This window comes from Periplaneta americana, chromosome 1 (assembly GCF_040183065.1).
Source record: "Periplaneta americana isolate PAMFEO1 chromosome 1, P.americana_PAMFEO1_priV1, whole genome shotgun sequence".
Classification (NCBI taxonomy): Eukaryota; Metazoa; Arthropoda; class Insecta; order Blattodea; family Blattidae; genus Periplaneta; species Periplaneta americana.
In genome coordinates, this window is record NC_091117.1 from 120,700,461 (window position 1) to 120,722,302 (window position 21,842).

The following is a 21,842-nucleotide window of genomic DNA, read 5'->3' on the forward strand; positions in this document are numbered from 1 at the left end:
AGGGAAGTACCCCAGCTCGAACGGCTAAAACCGAGTGTAAATGCGTTTAAAATACAGAGCTGTGCTTGTTCTACCACCCATCAAGGTTATTTATCTGTAAAACTCCTCAGTCGTGTGCAATCAGTGATTGAAAAATAACGAATCTAATGACTAGAGAAGCGCAAATCGCTGAAGAAACAACCCCGTGTAACAGACAGTTATGACAAGGAGATCCACAAAATACATAAATGAGGTATTATGTGGCAAGAAGTTACACGATATTTGTTTTAAATAATATGAGTATAGAGTATTTCAAAAGTCAGTTCAAACATTAAACCGCTATAAATATTATAATATGAGATAGGAAAAAAACAAAAAACATCACAGTGTTGGGCAAACAACGGGGTTTACAAAACATTGGGAAGATTTCCGCCGTTCTCTTGTTCAACGTACAGAATTCTGTCTGCGACATCATGCACAGCATTTTGCAGATAATGTCTTGGAATATTGGCAATTTCTTGCGAGATGGCATCTTTCAGTTGTAGTAGGCACTTTTCAACCATGTGACCTCCGCGATCTCCAGGTTTCAATCCGGCCGACTTTTGGTTGTGGGGTTACCTTAAAGAACGTTTTTTCCACACACATCCAACAACCCGACTACAACTGAAAGATGCCATCTCGCAAGAAATTGCCAATATTCCAAGACATTATCTGCAAAATGCTGTGCATGATGTCGCAGACAGAATGCTGTACGTTGAACAAGAGAACGGCGGAAATCTTCCCAATGTTTTGTAAACCCCGTTGTTTGCCCAACACTGTGATGTTTTTGTTTTTTCCCTATCTCATATTATAATATTTATAGCGGTTTAATGTTTGAACTGACTTTTGAAATACCCTATACTCATATATTATTTAAAGCAAATGTGTACCTTCTTGCCACATAATACCTCATTTATAATAATAATAATAATAATAATAATAATAATAATGATTTATTTAACCTGGCAGAGTTAAGGCCATATGGCCTTCTCTAACACTCAACCAGGAGTAAAGACTGCGTTGCAAAAACACTACAAATTAACAAATTACACTACAATTTTACACACAAAACTGAATAAGATAATAATAATAATAAAAAATAAACAACAAATAAGAAGAAATCAGACATAATATATAACATACAGAAAGAAAGAAAAAAGCATAATAATATGTGAACAGCAGGTCAAAATAAATGAGGCATACAAAAAAAAAATACAATTATTCATAATAATAATAATAATAATAATAATAATAATAATAATAATAATAATAATAATAATAATAAAAAAAGGTAAAGGTATCCCCGTAACATGCCATGAAGGCACTTGGGGGGCATGGAGGTAGAGCCCCATGCTTTCCATGACCTCGGCACTAGAATGAGGTGGTGTGGTCGGCACCACGCTCTGACCGCCTTTTACCCCCGGGAAAGACCCGGTACTCAATTTTATAGGAGGCTGAGTGACCCTCGGGGCCGTTCTGAAAGTTTGACAACGAGAAAAAATCCTGTCACCACCTGGGATCGAACCCCGGACCTTCCAGTCCGTAGCCAGCTGCTCTACCAACTGAGCTATAATAATAATAATAATAATAATAATAATAATAATAATAATAATAATAATAATAAAGAAGAATAGTAATAATGATAATAATAATAATAATACTAATAGTAGTATGTATTTATGTATTTTGTCATAACTGTCTGTTACACGGGGTTGTTTCTTCAGCGATTTGTGCTTTTCTAGACGTTAGATTCGTTATTCTTCAATCATTGATTGCACACGACTGCGGAGTTTTACAGATAAATAACCTTGATGGGTGGTAGAAAAAACACAGCTCTGTATTTTAAACGCATTTACACTCGGTTTTAGCCGTTCGAGCTGGGGTACTTCCCTTGTAAGTTCTTTCATCACTAAATTCATTTCGTTGTACATCGTTCTCGGAACACCAAAAATTTAGAAGGACAAGGCTGTGCCGGTATTTTTCCGGCACCTTGTTATTTCCCTTTCGAAGTTCTTTATGGGTTTTTCTTGAGGTCTGTTTTCTTCATTTCTTTCTTTCTCCTATAGATAGCTCTTTCTTAACTCTGTTTTTTTTCTTGTTTTGTCTTTTGTTTTATTATTTAATATACGTCGAGAGACAAGACTTTTCCGGAGTTTGAGGTTTGCTCTCCTATTGGCTGATCTTGATATTTTTCCGTTGCGAGTTTTTGTCCTCTTCCGTTATGTGGCGGAGACTTAAGTGAGGTGAGTTGCCTAGAGGCAGCGAGACGGACTGGTTGTAGGAGTGCTACAGCGTTGGGAGACAGAGTTGGATGACTAGTTCGAGGACGACCAAGCCGTCTGGTGTGGACGAGAAATTTGTGAGATGTGAATGATTGCTTAAAGAGAGAGACACGCTTGTTTTGGTTTGATATTATCTTTTCTATTTGGTCATTTGGTTATGGAAGTGCATTATTCTGGTTTCAGTTATGCGTTCTGGTTATTAAATAATTTTCTGTTCACCCTCATTCGCTACCTTATTACATATTGTTTTGATATTAGATTCATTACCTCAGATATTCTATATTTTGCATGTCTATCTTGTAGTGACGTGGAACATTGAGTTTACGTATGCGTGAACTGATTTAGCATTAATAGTGATTGTGATTAACATTGCCAAACGTTATGGATTATGTGTGAGTTTAGTGGGCTTTTTTCTATCTTCTCACGTTTCAACCAGGTAATTTGAATCTCTAGTAAAGTATTTACTAGAGTAATTATGAGAAGTTTTGGTTTATAATAGTGAACGAGAGTGAACTAGTTTTTTCTCTCTTTTTTGTTATTTATCAATCTCTCAACATCCCTAGTTGCCTTTCGGCCTTATATTGTTATTCTTACATATCGTTTCTCTGAGAGCTTCACTTCGCTTATTGTTGTTAGTTTTCTACTCTGATTGCTATTTTTTATATTTATTTATTCATATATATATGCACATATTTACAGGCAATTTAATGTCACTATATTTTACTAAATTACCTAATTGTTATTACCTTATTTTATATAAATAAATTTGTGTTAAGGTAAATGATTTTTTGTTAACCTCATTATTCCAACGAGGTTTTCATCATTTTTCAAGGGTTTACGGGTGTATCACGGTCAAAGATAACCCAGTACGTTTCAGGGCTAGATTGAGGGCACGTCCTAATAGAACACACTAAGTTGGATAATTTTTCTCTAAGGTTTACAAGTCCTACATTCTGACCAATCGTAGACGGGACGCCCAAACCAAGTGAGAACTTGTCACCCACTTTATGATCCGGGATATACAGTGCTCGGCATGCAACTTACCGGCATTATAATTTTACGCAGCGCGCGTGCTTAGTGGTGAGGTCCTACCGCTCTCTCGCACGGGAGGAAATAAATCTGCGGTAAATGGCGATGATTTAGATCTATAGTCTCGTATAAAAACTGAATCGGCAAGAGGTTATAAGAAACCGCTATGTCGATCTTAACCTTTATCAAAGCAAATGTTGAAAATAATGTCCATCTTTCTGAATGCAAGAATCATATCCGTGTAGAAATTGTGAAACAGCTTTTGCAACTCTCTATATGTAATTTCACTCAGCACTCGCATATCTTCATTCTCCAGCTCTTCAAGAATGTGAATTCTTCACATTCACTTTCTGTTTAGGTTTTCCCACAAATAAAAATCACAAACATTTCAATCCGGGGATTGAGGGCTGGGAATGTCCGTGATTAATTACGCGATCATCAAAGATTTTTAACGGTATAGCGAGTGTATGTGCAGTGGAATTATCCTGCTGGACGTAAACATACAGTTTTTCATCTTCAATCAATATTACAAAAATTAAAAAAACCGCAGGGTGTTAGACCAATTACCCTACGAGCAGTAATGCCACACACACTTACTTTCTGATCATGAAGAGGAACTTCATGCAGTAAATTAGGATTTTCAGTGTCCCATTGGATTGAACATAATGTTTTACATGGAACAAAACTTCCTACGTCATTAATACTCGTAACTGAGTTGGATCAAAAGTACCGTCATGAATAGAGTGCAGCATCCACTCACAAAAATTCACGCGAATGGCTGGATACTCCTGCTGTAGTCGATGGACCACTGTCACTCTACAACAACGGTCTTCAAAACACTGCACGCTCAGGCTAGCGTCTCTTACCCGCGGACAAGATACTGTCCTAGCGTGCATTCGTGGCTGCTGGCGGGTATGCTGTCTCTCTATATCCCTTGTGCACGACGGAGCAGAGTTCCTTACCCTCCATGCACTCTACCCATTTCAGCAAGTGCTAACGACCACTCTCTACAATTATAAAAGTGTAACATTTTCAGTCCTCTTAATGCTGACCTTTGTGATGTATCACATTCTTGTGCTAATCGGGGTGAAGATTTTCTAGGACTTAGCTGTATTCTTGCCTGATTATCTGAAAGTTTCCTCATGTGATTCCTGTATTAGGTGGACATTATTTTCAACATATGATTTTACAAACAGTAATACCAGCGTAACGTTTTCTTATTATATCTTACCAGTGCGTTACTTGTAGGGGACTGTAGGTTTAAATCACTATCTTTCACCGCCAATTTCCTTCCATGAAAGAGAGAGCGGTCGGATCTCCGCACTAAACACTCGCCCTACGACCAGTTATAATGTCGGTAAGTTGTATATTTCGCGCACTTTATAAGCGGAAGTCGCGAATGGTAAACAGAGTATTTAAATGTATACATAACACGGTGTAGTTTCTGGAGAATAGTTTTCAACGCGTCTTGGTCATTAGCGTACACTGTCATCCATTTTTTCTAGAGAAATTACTATTCAAACGTGTCGACGGTAGGTTTTTGACTACACGTCAGTTACAAATTGCTACTTCATCAAGCAGTCAATCCATTGAATGACGATATAGCAAGTGTTTCAATGGCATAAATACACAAATGAAATCACTGAGGTAATACAGTAAATACAGAGGGTCGTACTGAAAGTCATGAGCAACCCATTGCTATAATTCCAATTCCAACATTGTAACAAAAACGACTTCATGATCATAATCTACATTTCAAAAATTGGAATACGAGCATCCAAGATAAGCCTCGTAGCGGTCGCCCTCGAACTGTGTCCCCTGAACGCAACAAGGAAAGAGTTGATGTGACTTCTGGATGCATTCTAGATGAATTTCTTGAACCTGGACAGGCCATAAATGCTGTCTGCTATACTCGGACACTTTTTAAGCACCGTTTTGCATTGTGCGAAAAACGATCTGGGAAGAGGATCGTGTGTAACACGCTGGCTCTCACTGCTCGTGTCACCATGGAGAAAATCAGGAGATTTGGGTGAAAAACCCTTTCGCATTCTCTCTGCAGTCCCGACTTGGCAACCTCCGGCTACCATCTTTTCGATTCTGTAAAGAAACAGCTGCAAGGCCAACACTACGAGATGCTGGAGGACATCCAGGAAACAGTGCATCATTGTCTTTGGGAAGCTGGAACAACTTCTGCCGCAATATTTTTTTCAAACTTACAGAACCGTGGGAAAAATGTATGCAAATAAATGGGGACTATGTTGAAAAATGAGAGAAAAATCTGTAGATTAAAGTGATATACCTGGTTTGTCAAAAAATAAAAAATAAAAATTAAGATTTATAATAAATGGGCTCGTCATGACTTTCAATACGACTCTCGTACATTGGAGGCGCATACAAAGGCTTATAGAGTTGTAGAGTTTAGCAAAGATGGGATTACACTGTTTTCATCAAAGGATAAGTCTATTGAACATTCTGATGTAAACACTGGAAGAATATAACGCACATAAGAAACCTTTATATTGTTCGTTGATTTTGGACGATAATCGCATAGCGTCAAGCGATAATAATGGAATGGTAAAACTGTGGAATCTAAGAAAGAAAGGTCGAATATGACCTTTGAAAAAAAATGGATGATTATGTGAGCTATATGTTCTCAACAGAAGCCAAGAAATGCCTTGTTTGTCCTAATGTAACTCTAAATTCAATTGGTGCTCGAAAGCTTTATATACATTCAGAAATGTATTAAGGGGAACTGACTTGCATAGGAAATATATGAGAAGTGAAACAAAGTTAGTCAGTCAAAAGACAGGCTATCTTTTACCTTTTCAGCTGGGGTGGATTTGGATTTCATAGTAATACATTCCCTGGTACGAAACTTGCTATCAATTGTCTTCTACATGTGACTGAAAGTATTGCAGTATGTGCATATGAGGACAGTGCTTTAAGGACGACACATCTTTTCCCACATCGTCATCTTGTGCGGTGGGACATCATCAAAATTCTGTGTAGTCACTCGACATCTCCGAAAGTGGAGAATTTATTACTTCTTTTTCACGTGATCAGACAATAAAATCTTGTAACATTGAATACTTTGAAGATATTCAGGTTGATGGCAAGAAAAGGGCTAAGAAGAAAGAGCTTAATCATAATTTTCCAACATCAAAGTGTAGCAATGCATCTCAGGTTTTTTTTTTTTTTTTTTTTTTTTTTTCAGAATTGTGTTAAAATAGTACATTATGCAACAAGCCTATAATGGTAGTAATTAAGACGCGAGTATGTTTGTTTATGAAACAAACGCAAGCGAGTTTCATAATTTTCATACGACCATATTTCTAACTTGAAATTATTCATAAGTATTCATGTTATGGTTATGTAAGTGAAGAGCGAAAGTGACCTTCTAAATTGTGAGATGTGCGCAGACGCGAAAGTATTGATTTCTTCCGAGGGACGAATTTCATTGACCTTGATATAATCTAGAGAATAATATGAACATTAATATTTATATAACCTGGAAATTGATTTAACTGAAAAACGAGATGACAAAAATGAATTTATTTAAATATTATTTACAATTAACGCTAATTATTATAGTAACAGAACATAACCTTCTGCGACAGTATTGGATTTCCAGCCTCCGTGACGTTTCGCTAATTGTCTTTCGATTGCATATCCGAGAATAATCGATACTTGCGGTTTTATAATGGTACAATGGTGATTTCACATTGGCTGAACAACTGAAGTATAATGAATAATTGTACTTTAATGAGGTGCATTAAAGGGCTACTACCAGCTCTATAATTACTACATATCGGCGTGGTCGAGCATAAAAACTTTTTTCACCTTAAATAAAATAAGGTTACTGACTAGATAGACTCAATGTGGTTCTAGGATCGAATGGCTCCCATTTCACTCTTTCGTTTATTTTTAATTTAAATTATTAGTTGTATATTACTTACTTACTTACAAATGGCTTTTAAGGAACCCGAAGGTTCATTGCCGCCCTCACATAAGCCCGCCAGCGGTCCCTATCCTGTGCAAGATTAATCCAGTCTCTATCATCATACCTCACCTCCCTCAAATCCATTTTAATATTATCCTCCCATCTACGTCTCGGCCTCCCTAAAGGTCTTTTTCCTCTCTGGTCTCCCAACTAACATTCTATATGCATTTCTGGATTCGCCCAGTTTTATATTATTACGTGATAATATTAATATATTAGTGTTCTTTAATTGACTCCCAAATACCTAGACACATTTTTTTCGTATTCCAAACATTGATAATACTGGACTAGCTTAGTATATGACAGAAAGATGTTTACCGTCTTGCGGTAAGAAATTACTTTGCTACTTAAAGTAAAGGAAATAAAATAATAATAATAATAATAATAATAATAATAATAATAATAATAATACATTAGTTTTCCTTTATTGTGTGTGGTAGTCTAGGCCTATATCTGTTTATTCGTTATGAGTTACTCAGAATTATTTCCTCTTTGTGTTCTATAAATTATTCTATTCCATAGCTCGCTTCCTCCACGTGTGCTGTGGTTAATCTTCACTATACTGTCACTGTTTTCTGCTGTAATACGTAATGCAGCCAGCGGCTTCACCAGATGAAACTTCATCTGCATGATCAGTAACTACCGTGAGGAATTCTAATGACAGTCCTCATAGTTATTAATCACTCGAAATGTAATTAAAGGCAAAAATGATTTTCTATAGTTTGAAGACCATATTTTAAATACCTTAATTGAACAAGTTTTAATCATGAGCACGGTATCAATAAATCACTTTCATTCTTTTGTTTACACAATTTTTGTGTGCAATAAATAGAATGCCTACAGTTTTGCTGGACGTTGCAGTTTAATGCACTAATAATGTTTACTCTGTGATTATTTTTCTATTTTGTGTGGTGAATCGACGATCAGCGTTGTAAACATTTCCCAGTATACATGCGTGGGCTCTCCAATAAATCTCTGCGCATATTAGGTTACGGAGCGTCGTTAGCACAGTGATTTGTGCAGCGGGTTTCCACACCGGAGACCTCAATTGTAGCTCTGGAAAGTCAGATGTAATTTATGGTGCACAAGGACGGTATTAGCCAGATTTTTCTGGAAGTAATTCTGTTCAGTCTTTCTTTATACTGTATGCAAAGAAACAGTATTCCTAATGCGTCAGTTTGTGTACAGTGAATTTAATATAAGTACTTACATTTCAATGACTCTAACTGGCAGTTATTTTAAAAAGTTAATAACCAGGCCAATCTCTAAAGATTCTTTAACAAACAGAGAGAGGTGGAAAATGTCGAAAACATTCATATTCAGTACGTCCGAGTCAGTTTTTTCTGGATATTATAAACAGGAAATACAAACATTTTTATTCTAAATTAATAAGTCTGTACTTGAATAAATAATACAGCGCGTCTGGCAACGAAACCAGGTGGCCCGGGTTCGAATCCCGGTCGGGGAAAGTTACCCGGTTGAAGTTTTTTCCGGGGTTTTCCCTCAACCCACTACGAGCAAATGCTGGGTAACTTTCGGTGCTGGACCCCGGACTCATTTCACGGGCATTATCACCTTCATTTCATACAGACGCTAAATAACCTTGATGTTGATCCGGCGTCGTAAAATAACCCAATTAAAAAATAAATAAATAATACAGGACAGTTATTTACTCGAAATAGGCTTACAATCAGGTAACCTTTTCTTGATTATGTTTCATACAATACAGTAGAGTATGTGTTAAAATATGATCTTTTAAAGTCCACATGCCTTCAAAGTTTTTATCTCACTGAGAGATTAATTACTGTTTACATAGTCATAACCTCTAATCGAAAAGTTACTTATTTAGTTAAACATGGTAGGATTTATACATATTCATTCGAATGGCTTCTCAAAATTAACATGCACTATACCACAGAAAAGAAAATAGTTCATAAGAACTAATACCATGAGAAACAACAATCAGTAGCTTAATAGTAGGCTAATAATAATAATAATAATAATAATAATAATAATAATAATAATAATAATAATAATGTTGTGCGACGGTCACTTAGGTCGCACTGATTGCTAGCCGGATGGCTACTGCGTTCGTCTTCTGCTCTTTCTCGTCAGGATTTCTGACATCACCATTGTTCACAACAATGGAAAACTAATTTTCGGGAATAACTGGAGTTCTCAGGATACTATAGGGAACTACATGACTACTAAACTAAGTCCGAAATGATTGCGTTATTGTAATACTACTGGATTTATTCTATATTTACACAAATGTACAAAGTTACTTACAATGTATTTCATCAGATGACGCCATGCCGCTCAGTTTCACGCTCTCTGCCAGTCTTCACCAACTAACTGACGCGTCTCCTCTCCAACACTTTTTATGTTTCGGTACCCGTTTCCCGCCCGGGGTACCAACCACGTCATCCACCAAGTGAGATGGTCTTGAAACACTTTTGACTTCACGTGCTTACAAATATCGTCTTAATCAATCATTTCTGGCAATGGTAAAGTTTAGCGGTCCCTGCTTAGGTCGTTATTGCACGCATGAAAGTACAACGGGATTCAAAAGCACTGCCATAATAAAATAAGTCTGACGGTTTTATGTATGCAATTGACGGCGTAGTTTACGAAGCCGACACTAGAGTGGCGTAAAAAGCGCAATTATATTAATTTGACTATGATTATATTTACACAATGAACGTATGCCACTTAAACCTCTCCTTTAAATGTCAGTCGACGGTTCGAACCCCGAAATGAAATTATTCTTTATTGTAGGTATATAAAAAGCGCAATTATATTAATTGTCTATGAATATATTTACACAATGAACCTCTCTTTTAAATGTCAGTCGACGGTTTAACCTCTCTTTTAAATGTCAGTCGACGGTTCGAACCCCGAAATTAAATTATTCTTTATTATAGGTACATAAAAATCGTAATTATATTGTCTATGAATATATTTACACAATGAACGTCTGTCACTTTAACCTCTCTTTTAAATGTCAGTCGACGGTTTAACCTCTCTTTTAAATGTCAGTCGACGGTTCGAACCCCGAAATTAAATTATTCTTTATTATAGGTATATAAAAAGCGCAATTATGTTGTCTATGAATATATTTACACAATGAACGTCTGTCACTTTAACCTCTCTTTTAAATGTCAGGCGACTGTTCGAACCCCGAAATTAAATTATTCTTTATTATAGATATAATACAATTGCTCTAAAAATCTAAATAAAGTGTATACAGAATGAACTTCTCCCTTTAAATCTCAGTTTACAGTTTGAACCAAGTGACGGCTATATTTTCCGAGTTCGGGCACCGAAAATTAATTACTTTTATTGGGGGTATAATTCAATTGCTGTAAAAATCTAAAAACTTGTATAGACAATGAATAATACACAATAATGTAATAAGACAGCCATTTTAAATTAACAAGCAAAGCTGTTGCCAAAATTAGTAATGTAATAAATTTAATTAAATTTCGGGTCTCGAACTGAGAATATATAACCGCCCTGGGTAGAAACTATAGACTGATGTCTAAAGTGAGAGAGTAATTTTGTATACTTTTTTACGCTTTTCCAGCAATTGTATTATATCTATAATAAAACAATAATTAATTTTCGGTGCTCGAACTCAAAGAAATACAGCCGTCACTGGGTTCAAATTGTGGCTGACGTTTAAAGTGAGAGTCTTCATTCACCTTCTTTAGGAAATGCTGTCCTCTGTGGAGTAACAAATGAGTTATGGACTTTGTTTGTTATAGCAATGGATAAATCTAAGTTTTCTTCATCCGAGATTGTATTACTCCACAAACTGATCACGGGTGGACTTGGTCAACTCTGGTTGTGAGCCCTTCAAAATAATAATTAAATGTCGGGGATCGAACTAGGGAAATATAGCCCTGACTGGGTTCAAACTGAAGACGGATATTCGATGGAAGCGAATGTGACTCTGGTGTAGCCAAAAATAATAATTAAATGTCGGAGATCGAACTTGGCAAATATAGCCCTGACTGGGTTCAAACTGAAGACTGATATCAATGCCTTCTCGATCTAGACCAGGCGCCTGTTTCTCGAAACTCATGGACTACCGTAATAATATTAGTCTGCAGAGTAGTAGTATTAATTTATTAAATAAAATTTTTACAAGGTCTGTGTTTCTAGAAACTACAAGGGTAAAGTAGGCCTAGTAGTTACCAGTTCACAGACTAGTAATATTGTTCGATTTCACAAGTTCATAAGCGATCCTGTTTCTTAAAATGCTTATTTAGTTGATTATACTAGTATTCAACAGGAATATTGCTACAAGACTCTAAAGATTGGATGATTTCTATATCATCAGTTACCAGTGACAACCTTTCTCAGATAATCAAAACAAAATATTGTAGTTATTTTTTCAATATGTGGTTTACTGGTTGCGATTCAAGTGATGAAGTTGTTGTGAGAAGAGCTAAAACTATATCCAGAAAGAACAATTATTCCATTATGGGAGTACTGTTTAAATATAATGAACAGATTAGGTAAAGTGCTGAAAAACTTGAAGAGTTGTTAAATATAGTGGGACCTGCCATAACAAGACAAACAAATAGAAGTCCAAATACAAGTTGCTCTACAAATTGGAATGTTGATTATTTGGCATATTTTCCAATGCCATCAGGTCTTTCTGTCCTAGACCAGCAACACTTGCAGAATTTTTTCTTAATAATCTAATACCAATTCATCAACTGCAGTAATTTTTGCTGGCTTCCCTCCTCCACTGCCAGTTCTTCTGACACTGTCAACTTTAGCCTACAAATTAAATATAAAGCTACACTAGTTTATGAATAGATCACATGTAAAGCTGAAAAAAAATAGCGAATTTTTCATCAAGTCATATTAAGTGGCATTCATGTCGGCAGTAGACCCACTGGCTACATAATATGTTCATATTATGATACTAACTGTGAACTTGAATTTGTACTTGTCAAAGTTGCTTTCTTAACGTATGCATAATCTTTGTTCTGAGGTATCAGTTCCATAGCCTCAAACATTACAAACATTTTTGTTCATTGGTTTACTTTACCATTTTTGTTAATATGCTTTAAAAAGCACCGAATAAAATATCCTTTGATTCATTAATCATATTCACTATAGTTGATTTACTTTAAATTGATGGCATTTCAGCCGAAAAGAGAAATCAAAACCAAAACAGGAACAACTTAGCCTTATAACCTCAAATAACAATACAAATTACTCTTAAGGAACCTGCAGGTTCATTGCTACCACACATAAGCCCGCCATTCGTCCCTATCCTGTGCAAGATTAATCCAGTTTCTATCATCATATCCTACCTCCCTCAAAAGCATTTTAATATTATCCTCCCATCTACATCTCGACCTCCCCAAAAGTTGTTTCCCCTCCGGTCTCCCAACTAACATTCTATATGCATTTCTGGATTCGCCCATACGTGCTACATGCCCTGCCCATCTCAAACGTCTGGATTTAATGTCTCTAATTATGTGAGGTGAAGAATACAATGCGTGCAGCTCTGCGTTGTGTAACTTTCTCCATTCTCCTGTAACTTCATCCCTCTTAGCCCCAAATATTTTCCTAAGAACCTTATTCTTAAACACGCATAACCTATGTTCCTCTCTCAAAGTGAGAGTTTATTTTAATTTAGCACATTTACCTTCTTTAATTGTAGGTAGAAAATTCACCACAGTCCCTTCTATGATATTAGTTTACGTCCTCTGGTAGATAGTAGATAAATATAATTCAATACAACCCAGTATAGTAAGAAATAAATCAATAATACAATTAAAATGTTTATTTAGTGTAAAGTGTGCATAAGTTCCATTTATTTGTTGCATAATATGTTGCAGGTATAATTATAAAACTGAGTTAATTTTAATGTGAAGAGAATTCAGCATAACCTGTTTGCATTAACATTTTAAGTTGAGAACGAAAGCTATTTTGAGATTTAATAAAGAAGAATATATTTAGGATAGACTTCAGAACATGATTACCATCCTTACTTGTAGGTAGAAAATTCACCACAGTCTCTCCTATGAAATGTAGCCTACATAGGTTAGGCCTACCGTATATTATTTCCCCTCGTAGATAGTCGATAAATACAATTCAATACAACTCAGTATCATAATAAATAAGGTAATTAAAATACAATTGAAAGTGCGGGGTATCATACGTGACATTATGCTTAATTATGATGTATAATTGCGGATATAGAAATATGAGGTAAATACAGTAAACATAACCTATAATTCCTATATGGTATCATAACGTAGTTATGGAATGACGGGGCATTGAAGAACATCAAAACTAGATAGAAATGGTTATATTATATAACTGGTTCTTAATTTGAACTGAGTACATTAAGCATTCCTGATATTTTCCGGAAATGCTTTATCAGTGTCCATAACTAGTAGTCTATATGTGAAGATTTCTCAACACAAATGCTTTCTTTCGCTGTAAAAAAATTATTCAGCAATATATTTATACATATATTAATACAGTGGTATGTAATTTGAATAATTGTGCTATCACATTCACATTCGACATGACAACATAACCTTGTAAATCTGGTTGCTTTGAGGTTGCCTTATTTCAATACAGCTGTCATTTAGTCAAGTGTCCGAAGACCAATAAAGCATCACTCATAAAGCAACTAAGCCAAGAAATAATGGGGGTAGGGTGGCCAGTTCTTGTTCCCTTCCATTGCATATGTCACTGACTACTAGCGCTGAGGTAGTTCTTGTGATTTCGGAAGTGAAAACCGTTCAATTTATTTTTTGTGGAAATGCATTTGATCCTACAAACAAGGCATAATAAAAGTCTAAATTAACCAAACTAATTCGTATATGCAAAGAATATGTGCGCTAGTTTAGTCCTAGTAACATATTTAACTAATCAGACTTCAGATTGAAGTACTGTATGAAACGAATAAATGCAATTGATGTGTAGACAAATTGCCTTTACAAGTCGTCATACGTAACGTTATGCTTAATTATAATTGCGAATGTAGAAATAAAGTAGTGATAGAGTAAACATAACCTATAATTTTAAAACATCAAAAAAAATACGTGCGATGCAACTGAAAATTATTGATTCATGCATAAATGAATGTGCAAGAATTTCGTAATGAAGCATGCTTCATTTCATTTAATTACAATATTAGGTACTGTAACAGTAATGATATCTATATGGTAAAATTTTTGGTAATATACATCTCGTTTTTAGTTCTAATTGTGTATATTATCAAATATGTATTATTTTCAATGCGAATGCGACTCTGCTGTACCCAAAAATAATAATTTCATGTCTGGGATCGAGAAAATATTGCCCTCACTGGGTTCAAACGGCAGACATATTCCGCGAATGTTGTGTATATTATCAATTATGTATTATTTTCAATGCGAATGCGACTCTGCTGTACCCAAAAATAATAATTTCATGTGGGGATCGAGCAAACATTGCCCTCACTGGGTTCAAACTGCAGACATATTCCGCGAATGTGGTGTATATTATCAATTATATATTATTTTCAATGTGAATGCGACTCTGCTGTACCCAAAAATAATAATTTCATGTCGGGGATCGAGCAAATATTGCCCTCACTGGGTTCAAACTGCAGACATATTCCGCGAATGTTGTGTATATTATCAAATATGTATTATTTTCAATGCGAATGCGACTCTGCTGTACCCAAAAATAATAATTTCATGTCGGGGATCGAGCAAATATTGCCCTCACTGGGTTCAAACTGCAGACATATACCGCGAATGCGACTCTGGTGTAGCCTTCGTAAACTACGTCCATAATTCCATAAATGAAACCGTTAGCCTTCTGTTATTTCCGTCATCCTTTTGAGTCACGTAGTACTTCCTGTCCAAAGAGTGTAAATTCCATTGTTATTTTCATGCGTGCAAGAACGACCTAAGCAGGGACCGCTAAACTTTACCATTGCCTCATTTCTTACCTTTAAATTTGATTTAGTGCATTATAGTGACAAGTCACTATAATGAAATTACGCGCAAGAAAAGAGTCCGAACAATGCGTGATATAATTTAACCAATTAAAATGCATGCTTTGTCCTACTGGACCAATGGGATTGGGCCAGCAAACGATCTGAAGCGTAAGGATACTTTCGTTGTAGGCAGTGATTTTACCACACGCCCAACAAGACTGTCTATACCGCTGGCTAAGCATCTCAAGACCGTGTATTCCGCTGACACTGTTCCACGTTTCAAATTTAATACTCCACAGAGAAACGGAAATCATGCTACAGTGCGTTCTTTAGCCCTGGGGCATAACAATAATAATAAACTGGGGATTTTGTGCATTTCTTGCTTCAACATTTCTCATGTAATATTCACTTTTATAAGCAAACATAATACGCCAGCTTTAAAACCTTACAGCTAAGTGACACTTAAAACTGTCCGCAGCTGTGAATTTTGCTTCCATAAGGGAGATCGCAAGAACCCTTAGAGCAGGGATGAGACGATATTAGCTCCCAATCATGATAGAAGAGCTCGACCTTGGTCACGAGCGCATAGCGCATTCACTGTAACGTAGACAACAGGGATGTACATGCACATGCCGCGAATAAAGGCAGCAATTATTACAATAACTTGCGTTACTAAATTTCTGACTATGTAATAGGGCTAATTACTAAGTTATTTAATATACATGTACATATATAAACAAATCGCAAAGGGAAGGGTTTTTAGGAACAAAAAGAGAAATAGGAAAAGTTAATTGTATGTAAACCATTTTATTGTTAAAAGCAATTATTTATTATGTAAATACTTCACTTCATTGGTTAGGAGAAACTAATAGGACTACCTGCTCGACGTGTGTGATCTCTAAGTACTTTTGAGTATTTGTTGAACAAATAATAATGGCAATATTGATTGAAATAGAGTATATTGATTGTGTGATTGTGAAAATGTAGTCCTTACTCTCCAGTCGTGATTATGTAATGAGTTTTCTTAGAGTGATTTGTGAGATGCACGTAACACGAAAAAAACAAATTGATTAAATTAAGATAAGTTATTGAGAGCCATCGTAATTTTTGGGGTCAATCATTTAAGGGGATATGTATGACTTTTAAAACTTCCACAATTTCGGCCAAAATTTCTGAAATTTAAACTATATAAACAGATCTATAATAATATCATCTCTACAAAATTTGGTGCAATTAGGTCTAATAGTTTTGAAATTATATTTTAAGTATATTTTATATTGACGTTACTAAAAAAGCTCCTTGCATCAAAGTTTTCAAAATGTTTAGTTCATAGCCTATTTGCTAAAAATCCTGAAAATAGTTATTGGAATAAAAGTGAATTAGCATTTTGAGTTTAGTAATAGTATAAGTTAAAGTGCAATCAAAGATAAAATATTATATCTAAATTAAAGAAACACATAGTCTAATAAAAGTAAATATCCAGAAACAAGCAAGAAATAAAACATCAATAATACATTTAAAATAAAGAAATAAAAGGAATCTAGATACTATCTGCTGACCTAAATGTAAATTAATTTACCTTCGATGTCAATTCCGAAATGAATTTATTTCTCTCTTCTGAATAATGCCTATATTTTTTTCATGTTGCGTCTCATAATGCCGTTTTATGTTGCTTTTTTTGCAAATGATATTTTTTTTCACACAACGAACACTGGACTTCATCACCATGTTCGAAGCATAAATATTATATCTTCCACTCTTCCTTGAAAGTTTTAAGCGCTTCCGTTCCGTCATGATGCGCTGTGTTCTAAGATCTGTACATCCTTTAGCAATGTTTACAGGTAAAAGAGCTCCGCGCGCGCGCAGCGGGCATAAAATAGCTCTCGCCCGCAAATATTAGTCACCATCGCAAGACTGCCTTAGAGGAATCTCTTGGATTCCTGATCAGCCGACTGTAACAGATCGGCCATCATGCCACAGCCCCTGATAGACAGGCCTGTCCACACCTGTGGAGTAGCGGTTAGGACGTCTGACCGCGAAACCAGGTGGCCCAGGTTCGATTCCCGGTCAGGGCAAGTTATTTGGTTGAGGTTTTTTCCGGGGTTTTCTCTCAACCCAATATGAGCAAATCCTGGGTAACTTTCGGTGCTGGACCCCGGACTCATTTCACTGGCATTATCACCTTCATCTCATTCAGACGCTAAATAATCTAAGCTGTTGATAAAGCGTCGTAACATAACCTACTAGAAAATAGACAGGTCTCCATCTGCATAAGAGTAGCCTGATGTACCCCAGGGGTCCAGAACCCCAAGCCCTTCCTATATCAGCATCAGAAACCCGTACTACCTCTAGACTTCATCCCAGTCTATTTCACTATTGCAGATGATAGATGAAATGAGGGGGAGGTGTTGGTGGAATGGTAGAGGGAAACGGGAGTACCCAGAGAAGAAATCATCTGCAACGTTTGGTTTGTCCACAACAAATTCCATCACGACCAGGTCAGGAATCGAAACTGGGCCGTCTGGATGGCAGACCAACGCGGTAGCTCTTCAGCCACAGATGCGATATCTAGGCCTCCTACTACTACTGCTCCTGATGCTGCTGTTACCACCATCATGAAAAGGCAGGAATCGCTAAATGGGGTTAAGAGGGGAATCAAATTCCTACATCCAGTTTCCGCCTGGAATATAATTGCGATCCCCTCTGTTAAAAATTCGGCAAATGGTTTTCCTTAATTAAAGTGAAATTAATTTATATGAACGTTGCTAAGCTGTAGCGTCCCAGCGACGTGCTTGTCAAGAGCTGTGCGTGCCTGTATTGGAAATTGACATAACCTCTTAATTGTGAACGCAGTTTGTGAGTTCATTGCTTTGTAGGCTGCAATAATCCATTTAAACAAATGCTCTTGTTTCAATATGTTGCAATGTACAAAATAGTGGCTGCAAGGATAATGGAGAATGAAGTGGGAAACACAAAAGCTCGCCACCGCGTATTAGGGAGGAAGGGGTGAGGCCTACATGATAAAACTATTAGTCCGCCTGACCTCCCTGAATACCCTTTTCCCTTCGTCCTTTCATTGGTCCAGTTAAATGATCACGTCATTCCATGTGGTAGTTCAATCTTCCAATAATCATTGTATTCTGAGCAACTACGAGTATAGATTACTTTTAAATTGTTATTGATCACTTTTTCTTAAATCGGCCGCGGTGTGTAAGCATCCTCTTCAAGATGCGCACTTCCTTAATATGAAATTCAAAAGAAGGGAATTCAGACCAGAATGTCATTGTCGTTGTAATGTCCCACGTTGTCTGAAGTTGAACCTCGACATCTTGTTGACATCCACAACATGATTCACGCATCATGTGTCCGTTGAGTGGTGTACAATAATAATACTAATAATATAATCCGTGGCGCTAGAGCCCATGAAGGGTCAAGACCGACCAGCCGGCTGCTGGCCTCACGGCCACATGCCGAAGCTGAGGTGGACGATCATCCAACCAGAATGGAGGTATCGTGTAATTAGCACGATGAGCCCCCCAGCCGTTATAGCTGTTTGCATAATCGGATTTCGCTACCTATCGTAGCTTCCCAAATGCATCACGATGCTGGGTGGACACCGGTCCCATACACTGGCCGAAATTTCATGAGAAAATTTCTTCCCCCATGAGGAATCGAACCAGCGCGCACTCGAACCGCGAGTCCTAGGCAGGATGCCTTAGACCACGAAGCCACGGCGGGACTCTTATTTAAATTTTACTATGGACAAATTTTTTATTCGAAAAAGGCAATCTGAATCAAGTTCTGGGTTAGATGACAACAGTGCTAATTCAAATAATGTGAGCGAAAATTCCCTTTAGGGTTCACAAAGACGTAGGGTCTGCGTTCCGTAAATATAGTGATGAATACTTGCAATATGGTTTTACGTGGTGTGGAGAAGAACATAAAGAAAATCCGAGTGTCTTATGCGCGAAAATGTTTTGTGAAAACAGTCGATGGTGCGGAATAAACTGAACAGATATTTAGAAAGTAATCATTCGGCGTTCCGGTACCTTTTTGTTGCATTCTTCATCATGGAACCGAAATGTTTACGAATAACTATGTTTTAATTTAATTTTTCTTTGAATTCCGTTTATACCTTGAAAGTCTTACTTGGACAAAAAGAAGGTTAAAAACGACAAAATTCCACTACAGTGAACAGTAAACATCTCACTGTCCGCTATAAAATATTCTACACAGAGTTCCATCACCTTTTTCTCCACAAGTGTTACAGCCTAGCCGGGACTCGAACCGTGACCGTCTGCATGTCAGGCTGAAGTAAATCTTCGATGACTGATTTATATTTTATCTCTTCCAAGAACAAACAAATGTATATTCTGGCAAAGTAAACAAAGTGTTCAAAAAGCTATGCCGTCTGTCTTTAAAAATAAATATCCAAACTGCAGAACCATAATTGATTGTACGGAGATTAAAGTAGGACAGCCATCTAGAATATTGCAGATGATGGTAAAATTCTTAATCGCTTAAAGTGGAATGATCAGTTTTAAATCCAATTTTATTGTTATGGTGATAGAGCTAGTGATACATTCACAATAAATGATAGTGGTCTGCTGACGTTACCGGGCACGGAGATGAAGTTAGGTGATAAGGGGTTTCCGGGAATAAAAACAAACCTTTCTGGTCATGGTGTTGTTGTGGTATAGTATTGTTCTCCAACAAGGAGATCAACCGTGAAAGGAATGTGCTTACTATTGCGTCATCTTGCGAAGTAGATAGATAATATTACCGTTATAACGTCAGTTTAAAAAACATGCGCTCTCCTGCGTATGTTATTTCCTGTATGGAGAGATTAAAAGACAGGAGATTAACAGTGATCTAATTTTGTAATTAGGGTGGTATCAATATGTGTGTATCTATGTTATTGTTTGTGCTGTGAGAGCTAGCCAATACAGATACGAGTACCCACGTGTGTGACCTTATGACATCTTATGACATCAACATTCATTCACAGCATTACTCGCTTCGTTTCAGTCCCCAAAGACTTTCTCGTGGTTTGAATACAGTAACACCTCATTCTAGCATGAAGAAAAATTAACAGCTGAAGAAGTCGAAACAGTGTAGCAATTCGTGGAAAGATGTTTTCAAATGACTATTAATTTTTAATAAGTCATACTACTTTCGACCAATAAAACGGTACGAAAGGATTTGTTTCAACCAATCCTGGCTGTTTATCGTTACAATTTCATCACTTCCCTGTATTTGTTTATTTTTATCACTTCCCTAGCGTTTGTTTTTTTTTTACCAATATTTCAAACTGCAAATTCTTTACGGTACTCACCCGATCTCAATTACTGTGATTTCTGGTTGTGGGACTACCTGAAAGACAGAATTTATCAGGGCAACGTTAGCACATGTGCAGATCTGAAGAGAAGCTTTTCAAGAGAAATATCGGGTATATCCATAGAGATGCTTCGTGCAGCCGTGCAGCATGCTGTCCTACTCCTTCAAACTGTCCTGGACACTGATGGGCACTATTTCAAGCACACTTTGTAGTCTGAAGGGCGCCATGTCCACAAAAACTAGACATAGTGTACTGCATGATATAACAACGATTTAAAAGTATTTCAAACAAATTGCTTATTCATTATTTCTCTTCCCCATGTCCTTGGCAATGTTCACATTAGGTTTCGTGTTCGAGCAATCACTGGTTTTTCACATAGAGACGGTTAAGTAGGCAAAGTTCAATTATGACCACCCGACATAAGCAGATTTTCTTATAGTAATTAGGGGCCGTATTCATAGAGATTCTTAGTGCGGGCTTCCGGTGGATGATCAGCGAACTAACGTCTTTCGTATTCATAAACCAGTGTTAGCGATATATGATATAAATTCCGTACAAATAACCAGTCAATAGCCGGGGCTAATTTAGCACGCTCGTAGCGCGGGCTAGCGAAATGTCTGTGAATAGCACCCTAGAATATTAGAAAGGGACAAAATATAAGTGACTAATTTTGTGTGAAGCAACGCATACTCTTTTTCTGATTATTTTAAAAGTAAATTAGTAGTGGATATTACTTTTCATTGGGACCCGTATATTTGAACTCTATATATTTTATGGGTGATGAAAACCAGCGTTTTATTCCATGTGAAAGAAAGCCTTTGGCAATGTTGTCATCTTCTATTAGCAAAGCTCGCAAACCTACCGGTGTTCCTGGGCATTTCCTGGAATTGTTTACAATGAACTTCATGTTGTAAGGCTCTTAACCGCCTTCTATGTTTCCTCTAATATCATCTTGTTACAAATGGAACAGAGAAAATCCCCAGTCAGAGTTTCATATTTTTGCTCTTTTATACGAATTTCTCTACGAAACTTAGTCGAGAATTTAAGAACCTACTGATGATTTGTAGCAGGGTTTACATTAAGCCCATATTCTCTGGACATTTTTTATGTTATTTTGCATAGACGACTCGCAGAGAAACTTCATTGAAGTGGGTTGGGCACGTAAGAATAAAAATATATTTTTAAAAGTTAAGAGAGGGTATTGAATTG

At 36.6% G+C, this 21,842-nt stretch overlaps 1 protein-coding gene across 2 annotated transcripts in view; it reads left to right on the plus strand.

Moving 5' to 3' along the window:
• The window catches only part of LOC138700108 (neurexin 1-like), a 940,828-nt gene that overhangs the window by 370,910 nt on the left and 548,076 nt on the right, over positions 1-21,842 (plus strand). The window lies entirely within an intron of this gene.